Source organism: Panthera tigris, chromosome D1 (genome assembly GCF_018350195.1).
Source record: "Panthera tigris isolate Pti1 chromosome D1, P.tigris_Pti1_mat1.1, whole genome shotgun sequence".
Classification (NCBI taxonomy): domain Eukaryota; kingdom Metazoa; phylum Chordata; class Mammalia; order Carnivora; family Felidae; genus Panthera; species Panthera tigris.
The window spans coordinates 14,271,610-14,280,151 of NC_056669.1; the positions used below are offsets into that span (position 1 = coordinate 14,271,610).

The window sequence follows — 8,542 nt, forward strand, 5'->3', positions numbered from 1 at the left end:
GTGGGATGAGGTTGTATGGGACTGTCCTGCTCACTGCAGGATATTTAGCATCCCTGGTGCCGAACCACTGACAGAGACCCAATAGCTGCCTTGGGCATGGACACAACCAAAGTCCCCCTTCCCCCAGTTCTAAGCATTGCCTCTCCAGTGTGCAATACAGCCGCCTAGTTGGAACCACTGCTCAAACTACAAGTTGGGAAGAAACACATGGAGCCAGACATGAAGGGTCATCCAACTGGGAGACATGGACCTGGGAATAGACACCACAGATCAGACAGAAATGGGGACAGATAAACAGTCGGGGATGGGGGGGCAGCCCAGACAATTTACTATAAACCTCACATACTCTTGCAGATTGATACAATCAGCCAATTGGCATTTTATTTTCTTTAATGAGAGAGAGAAGTAAAGACACCTTTGAACCCAGCTGCCACGTTGAAAGAGACAATCAGCCATTGCCCTGTCTACCAAGTCTCCCCCTCGAATCCCTTTGGGATCTGGAAACCTGATGAGATTAAGCAAATAGAGCTGTCTTTGCTCCCTTTACTCCCTCCCAGCCTGCCCTTCTCCCACCTTACGGGCTGTCCTATCCCTAATGGAAGCCAATTGCTGATGAATTGGTGGCAGGTTGCTTTGCTGTCTTCCTAAGTGGCTTCCTCCCACTTAGGGTAGGAGGCGGCTGCTGGCAGGGTCAGCAAGAATGTCAGACTGTAAATGAGCTGGCCAGCAGCTCCATTCATTAGAGCAACTCAATGCAGTGCTTTAGGCCCAGGCAGCAGGCCGGGCTGGGATGAGTCAAAATGGAGGGTCTCTGGGCCTACACTCACCCATTCTCTGCCTGGTAGCACTCTGACCATTTCCCCCACTTCAAGGGAGTCCTATTCAAGAGGAGGGCTGAGGCAGGAGCACTTCAGGGTCCCAGGCAGGAGGACTCTCTCCTTCCACCGAAGAGAGGGGATATAGGATTGCAGAAGAAGGTCCAACTCTCTGTGCCCTGCTTTGCCAGCTTTGTTTTTCTGTAGCATAAACCCCCCATGGTGCATGTATTACAAGCCCAATCTCTGCATCCCTGCACACATCTGATCCAGTTGGTCAAGGGGCCCAGGGCCCGGAATTCCCAAAGGATGCTCAGTGGAGGCCCCAGGTGGCATGTAGCATGTGACAAACACCCAAGCTACTCGGGGTCCTCTCCCTCATTGTCATCTAACATTAAGGGAGAAGGCCCTTTCTCCTGTGGGGTCCACGAGAAGCCAGTTCTGCTTCCACAGCCTCTGTTCTCCTGCTCTACTCTGAAACAAATCACTTGTGACATATTCTGTGCAGCCAAGTACATCACTGAGCCTCTGGAACCGTGGGGTATGGGCCAATAAAGTATACGGCACAGAGATTGACAATGACTATCCTCACCATTTACTGAGTGCCTACCAGCCAGTGTTAGCCTCTCTACCAAGCTCTTTAGATACATTATCTTACTCTATCCTAATAGCAATCCCACGAGTTAGGTATTATGATTATCCCACAGTTTTTAAAGCTAGGGCAACTGAGGCTCAGACAGGCTAAATAACTCGCCAAGGGCCACACGCGGGCAATGCTGTACTCCATGGAGCACGGTACCTAGAACAGAGACATAATAAATACTTGCCAAATGAAACAGTGAATTCAATGCTCAACTTTGTCTTCAGTGATTCAACTTTCTAACCCCACCCTGCAGCCAAACCCGGCCAGCCAAACTATTTTGTTCACCCAATAAATACTTATTGAGCACTTACTCAATTTTGTTCACTGCTGTGAGGGGGTACAAAGAAGCAGCCACTGGAAAAGTTAATGGAAACATTCAACTAATAAAAAGTTAGCAACATTTAGCACTAACTTGAATTAATTTCAAGGTTATCTGTTTCCCCCTTCAGCTAATTAAACGTTAGTGAAATGATGCATAACTAGTTGACTACAGAGTAATGTAGCAAAAAGAACACTGGATTTAAAGTCAGGGGTCCTGGGTTCCAAAACCTTCCCAGTTCCTCAGCACGTGAACACGGGCAAGAGCCCAGACCTTTCAGAGCCTCTGTCTCCATTGCTACCTGAGACGGTGTCTCTCAGCACCATCAGCATGGTCACAGCATTTAGAGAGAAAAGGCACAGGAACAGACTCATAAATCTTAAAGCTCCAGAAACACATGAGATGGTGTTCTGGTTGTTTTTTGTTTGCTTTTTTTTTTTTTTTAAAGGTTGAAAATTAGTCCGTTGACAGTGTTTAAATTTTTTTTTTTTGAAAGCAATAATGGGCAATTTGTCCATAAGCTCATAAATTTGCTTGAAACTTTCCCTGAAAACAATTTGTTCTTTCCACATAATTTGCAGAGTGACAATATAACAATGTTGCTAGACGACCATGTCAAGAAGTTTTTAATTTGGTGACAGCAGAGAAGGGAAACTGTAATTAAAATAAGGCAGGACAGTGACATGGTTTAGTGCCAATAACCTGGTCGTTGGGTTTGCTTCTCGTTCTCAACAGCGTTCACACCTGGGGGTGTTTTATAGAAGTGGAGCACCTTTCTTTTATTATTTTTGTTCGCTTGTTTAGATTTTATCTTTTTACAAGTAATCTCCACACCCAGTGTGGGGCTTGAGCTCACAACCCTGACATCAAGGGCCACAAGTTCTACTGACTGAACCAACAAGTTGCCCCAGAGATCTTTCTTTTAGTCCAACCAGACTACACGTCCCCTCAAGGCAAGAATGGTGTCTCTACTACCTTTTCACCAGAGTCTCAGCACAGCACCTCGCTGGAAAGAAATGGCATAGAACTGAAAATGTCACGTTTAGGTTTGAGTTTGGATTGAGGGATTCTTTGGGGAAAAGAAGCAAAGAAAGGAGGCTAATATCTTTGGGGTAAGGTGGTTACAGCAGGTGAGCTGGGCCTGCCACATCACCGCTGGCAGTTCTGATTCCCATAAGTGACCCTCACTGAGTACACTTCCTTGTCCGATGCTATGCTAGGCTCATCAAATTCTCTCAACAACCAAGAAGTACAAGGATTAGTCTTGCTTTACAGATGAGGAAGCAAAGGCACAGCAAGGTCATGACATTTGACCACCCTCCACCACCACGTCCCCACAAGACAAAACCCGGAAACCTAAAGGGGCTGCTGAGCTTTGCACTGATGTCGAAAGCCCCGTGTTCCTGACCACTGCGTAATCTGCCTCTGGATGCAGCAAGCAGAGCAAAAGTCATCTTGGTTTCTACTCCAAATGAGATCATTCTCCAACTTTCCAAAAAGGAAGAGAGCCAAAAAGAATGATAGGGTTTTGTTTTTTGTTTTTGTTTTGTTTTTTTTCCCCATTCAGGTAAGTCCAGATTTGTGCAGAGAATGACAAAGCTGAGCAACACTTGGCTTTTGGCCAGCCCGTGTGGTTGTCTTTCCACTGACTGTGACTGATCCAAGTTGGGACATTGCTGACTTAATTTTGCAAACTTACAATTGTACTAGAGACAAGGTGGGTGCCAGGGCTGCTGACGTGCAGACTCACAAGAGGTTTTCCTTGGTTAGGAATGTCCATCCCTCCCAGTCATGAAGAGAGTGCAGTGTGGAAGTTGAAAGCAGGGGAAATTACTTGGCCTGTTACCAAGTATTTTTAATAGCAGCATCCTTCAATTTGTCTCCCATGGCTTGACCTAACCACAGGAGGAGACGGATGCCTGGCAAGCCATGAATCTTGCTCAGAAAGCCACTCTCTACAGCTGTAAATGGAACCATGCACATCAAGACCTTCGTCCGTTGACTGGCAATCGAAGGGACTCAGCAAACAGGACACGTGTGCACATGCAGACACATACCCCAGCAGTCCTAACAGCACTAAGGACCTATGGCATCTGTGGTTCCTAATTGATCCAATCTCAGTGGGGGACTTATACCCTCAAACTCTCAAACAAGGTTTTCAAAAGAAAAAAACATTATTCCATACTGAGAAAGTTGAATTAATGAATGAATATTTATCATGTGTAAGCTCCCCAAGAAATCTAGTTCTCAAAACATTTCAAAAGTCTCTAGCACCCTTTTAAGCATCTTTAAGTCCTTTTAAATGGTTAAAATTTAAGTGTTGACCGTTACTTAGCTACAATGATGTCATAGATAAGACGTGAACCTTTTAGCTCACGAATTACTGGCTTATTCATACCCTCCCAGTTGTGAAATATTGCCTCTGCCCACAAGGAGGTTGGGCCTGGTAGGAAAGATGAGACACGCACATAAATAATCTCAATTCAAGGCATCATGTGATCAGTGCCACATGTACAGTATAAATAAGAAAGGGAGCATTTGCTTCTTGGTGGGCAATTAGAGGAGACATCCTGTAGGAGTCTCCCGGGAGAGGCAGTTGAAGAACGAGCAGGACTGTACTAGGTAGATTTGGAGGGAAAAGCGGGAAAAGGAGAAAGACTCCGAACTGGGTTAATGGAATGAAAAGTGGGCCAGTTTAACTTGAGCATGAGGTTTATGTGGGGTGATAAGTGGGAGATAGATTTGGGAATGTAAATTGGGACGAGATTATGCTGAGTTTTGAATGTCAAGGTAAGGCTTGTGGGTTTATTTGGGACACAATGGGGAGCCGTTGAAGGTTATTGAGCAGGGAAGACAAATGATCAAATTAGTTTGTTCCCAGTCCCTGTTTTCTGAGATCATATGATTCTTTCTGGCAGATATTATGTACAGCCTAGACTGAAGCCAAAACTACTCTCCCAGGCAGCGGCTACCCTGGCTGTGCTTCCCGCCTGCTCTCATGCCCAGAAAGCTCTTGAACAAGGCCCCTTTCTGGGCATGCAGCCTGGGTCAGCTTCCCTGAGCTTCCCTCTCTAACTCCTGCTTTACTGAACACACTCCACGGTTCTTAGATGAGGCTCCAGATTCCTCGGCAGCTATGATTCAGTAACCGTAAACCTTTCTCTATTCCCAGAAAAATAAGTTAATTGATGATTGCCTTAATTATAAATTTTTCAACTACAAATTTATTTTTAAATGTTGGCCTCTGCTACAGCTTGCCTTTAATAGAATCTTGTATGCGATGCTACTTGATTTAGTACAAAATTATATTTTTAATTAGCCCGGGCTTTGAAGTTGGGCCCATCTGGATCGGAATCCTTGGTCTACCACGTACTAACTCTGTGACCTTCAGCAAATCAATTGCCATTTCTGGGCCTCATCTGCAAAATGTGGGCAATTATGCCTTTCCCACCCTGGTTTTATAAACACTAAATGAAATTAAATACACGCGGAGGGACTACCCAAGTGGCAGGCGCTTTGAAGTACTCAGCAAGTACCCTATCTCCCACTCCTTCACCCACCCTTTCCCCGTCCTCCTCCCCTGCCCTTGGGGGTTAGAAGTGTGCTTTATACCAAGGTTGGACCTATCAGCATTTGGCGACGTTCTACAAAGAGAGAGGCAGTGCTGGTGTGTGGAACCAGCATGAAAGTTAGGTGCGGGACAGAACTGTGTTCAACGTGTGGCAGTTCTCACCAGCAGTGTGACTTGGGTAAAGAATTTATCCTCTCCGGGCTTCAGTCGCTTCCTATGAGAAAACCTCCCACCATGTGCAATTACCAGGACGTTCCCGCCAACTGGCACATTCAGTGCTCCTTAGCACCATGCCTCCCACTTAGTAGGGCTCAATACATGTTAGCATCAGAGGCCTCCAGTGGCCAGTCTCCACAAGTCTGAGGACCACTGGACTCAAACCTTTCCCCTCTCAAACCCACCGTTTGTAGTTCCCTCTTTCTTCTTCTTTTCTCAATATTTTCCATCCTCCTGCATTCACCCTTCCTCCTAGAATAGGTGAGCAGAGTAAATGAGAACAAGCAGGGAACACACTTACCTCTGGAGGGTGAGCCACACTAAGTGCCCGCGGTATGTCGTGTGTCTCTCTCCTGACTGCAGCCAGCTTCATCAGCTCTGCCGTCGTTGCCTCTCCCCAGGCATCTTGGGTCCCTCTCCAAATCCACACTCACAGAGCCCACGGCAGTACTGATCCTCTCATCTGCAACAACAACAAAACCCAGGGTCCTCGTAATGCACAACAGGGCAGGGGGACTCATTTCCTAGGGGACGCCAGAGGGGTCAGCAGTCAGGACAGACGAAAGCCAGGACAGTGGGCCCAGCAAAGAAAACACAATGGATGATTTGCTATCCCAGCTTTGTCCATTTTGCTGAAATCAAAGCTCATAGCCCTCTCTCTCCCTTAATCAAAGCAGTTGTTATTTCTGCTAACTCGCCCTGCAGACATTAATTAACTCTCTACCAACCATGGCCAGATCCCACAGAATTCGGTGCCCCAAGTAGCGCACCTCCATGCATCGGGAAGGAGTAGCTGTTTGTCCTCTGACCCTGCATTCCCTGCCAGCCTGGGAGAGCTGGGGACTTTGGCCCCAGAATCCCAGCCTCCAAGAAGGGAATTATCTTGTCTTCCTAAAAACCAGAGAAATGCCCTTGCTGAGGGAAGGATCTAAAGTATGAAAATAATCAACGTTCACAGCCATGCTGTACAAGGCTCCTCCGTGGTCCATGCAGGTCTTTGGACGCAAGAAGACAGCCATGACCGTGGTGCACAGCAAAGGGGGAACAGTCTCATCAAGGTGAATGGGTGGCCCCTGGAGACGATCGAGCCACACACACTGTAGCACAAGCTACGGCAACCTGTTCTGCTTCTGGACAAGGAGCGATTTGCCTGGGTGGACGTCCAAGTCCGTGTAGTGGTCATGTGGCCCAGATTTAGGCAATCTGCTAGTCCCTCTCCAAAGCCCCGGTGGCCTATTATCAGAAATACATGGATGAGGCTTCCAAGAAGGAGCTCAAAGACATCCTCATCCAGCACAACCTGACCTTGCTGGTAGCTGATCCCCTGCACTGCAAATCCAAAAAGTTTGGTGGTCCTGGTGCCTGTTCTCCTACTGTTAAGGAGCAGTGTTTGCCTTTATAATGAACAATTGCCATGGGACAAGAAAGAAAAGAAAAGAAAAGAAAAGAAAAGAAAAGAAAAGAAAAGAAAAGAAAAGAAAAGAAAAGAAAAGAAAAGAAAAGAAAAGAAAGAGAAAAGGAAAGAGGAAAGAAAAAAGAAAAGAAAAGAGAGAAAAGAAAGAGGAAAGGAAAGAGGAAAGGAAAGGAAAGGAAAGGAAAGGAAAGGAAAGGAAAGGAAAGGAAAGGAAAGGAAAGGGAAAGGAAAGGAAAGGAAAGGAAAGGAAAGGGAGGGAGGAAGGAAGGAAGGAAGGAAGGGGAAGGAAAGAAGGAGGGAAGAAAAAAACCCCTCCCAGTTTTATTCGCTTTGCTGTTTACCACTCATTGACCCCCCCCTCCACCTCTTAAAATCAGAAAGACCTTAGAAAAAAACATCATCTGGTTTTTTCATTTCACTGTGAGGAAATGGGGTTGGAGAGGCTGAGAGATTTGCTCAAGGACATCAGAACTGCATTTAGCTGAGGCTTCCTTCCACAGCTCCCTGGGGTCACACACAGCCACTACTCTGGAAGCAAACACTGGTGCAGAAGTAGACCCTGAGTCGATCCATTACTCAGTGAGATTTATACTGAGCACCTATTGTGTGCTGGACACTGTGCTAGTCACTTTCATGTATTTTCTTTCATGGGATTGGCCTGTTCAGTTTTAGACTCCTGCCAGCATGAGCACATAGTAGTTGCTCAATAAGGTGGGCTTTCTTCTTTGTCTCGGGAGCTGGATTGTAGAATAGAGAGAAAATGGGTTTAGACTTAGTCTGGGTTTGAACCTCATCCCAGCCACTTGTCACCTTTTTGGTCTTTACCTCTCTAAGCCTCTGTTCTCATATCTCTAAAATAGAGGTGATAAGCAAATCAGAGTATGGTGATAAGTTTTAAAGTCATTGTACGTGAAGGACCTCTTACTCATAGTAGGTGCTCAGTCAATAATAGCAGATCCTGTCATTGAACATTCTGTTACTGACATCATTACCCGCCTTCAAGGAGCTGATAATCTCAGAAGTTAAGACATGCATATAGATAACCGCAAAGCAAAGCAGAGAAGAGACCAGAGGTGGGCCATGGAGATTCCAAGGGTGCCCTTAAGTCTGGGGATGATGGAAGGCTTCCTGGAACAGGTGTCATTGTAGTTGAAGGTATTGGACAGTTTGAGGGGAAGCAGTAATGTTGAGATAAGAGCAAAGATAAGGATGAGGAAGCAAGAGAATGCCCCAAGTGTTCAGCTCCAAGAGCATAGGGATCTAGAATTTTGGGAACACTGAAAGCTTAGGAGAGTGAAGGTAAATCTGGAAAAGTAAGTAGGGGTCAATTTGTGGAGGCTAAAAATTGCAGATCTCATTCTGCTGACAGTGTGGAGTCAGAAAAACATTTCGAATAGGGTAATGGTAGGAAAAGAGCTAAGACTTAAAATGAACAACTGGGCCAAGTGTCCAGCATAATTTGGAGGGCAGACATTAGAGTAGAAGCTATTTTAGTGGACACAACTTGAGCAAATGAAGGTCTGGCATAGGCAGTCATGCGAAGAAGGAAAGATAAAAATGGCTC

The 8,542-nt window shown here is 46.0% G+C and overlaps 1 pseudogene; it reads left to right on the forward strand.

Annotated features, from left to right (window-relative positions):
• The first annotated feature begins 6,524 nt into the window (after positions 1-6,524).
• LOC122231288 lies at positions 6,525-6,880 on the forward strand (annotated as a pseudogene).
• The last annotated feature ends 1,662 nt before the right edge of the window (positions 6,881-8,542 follow it).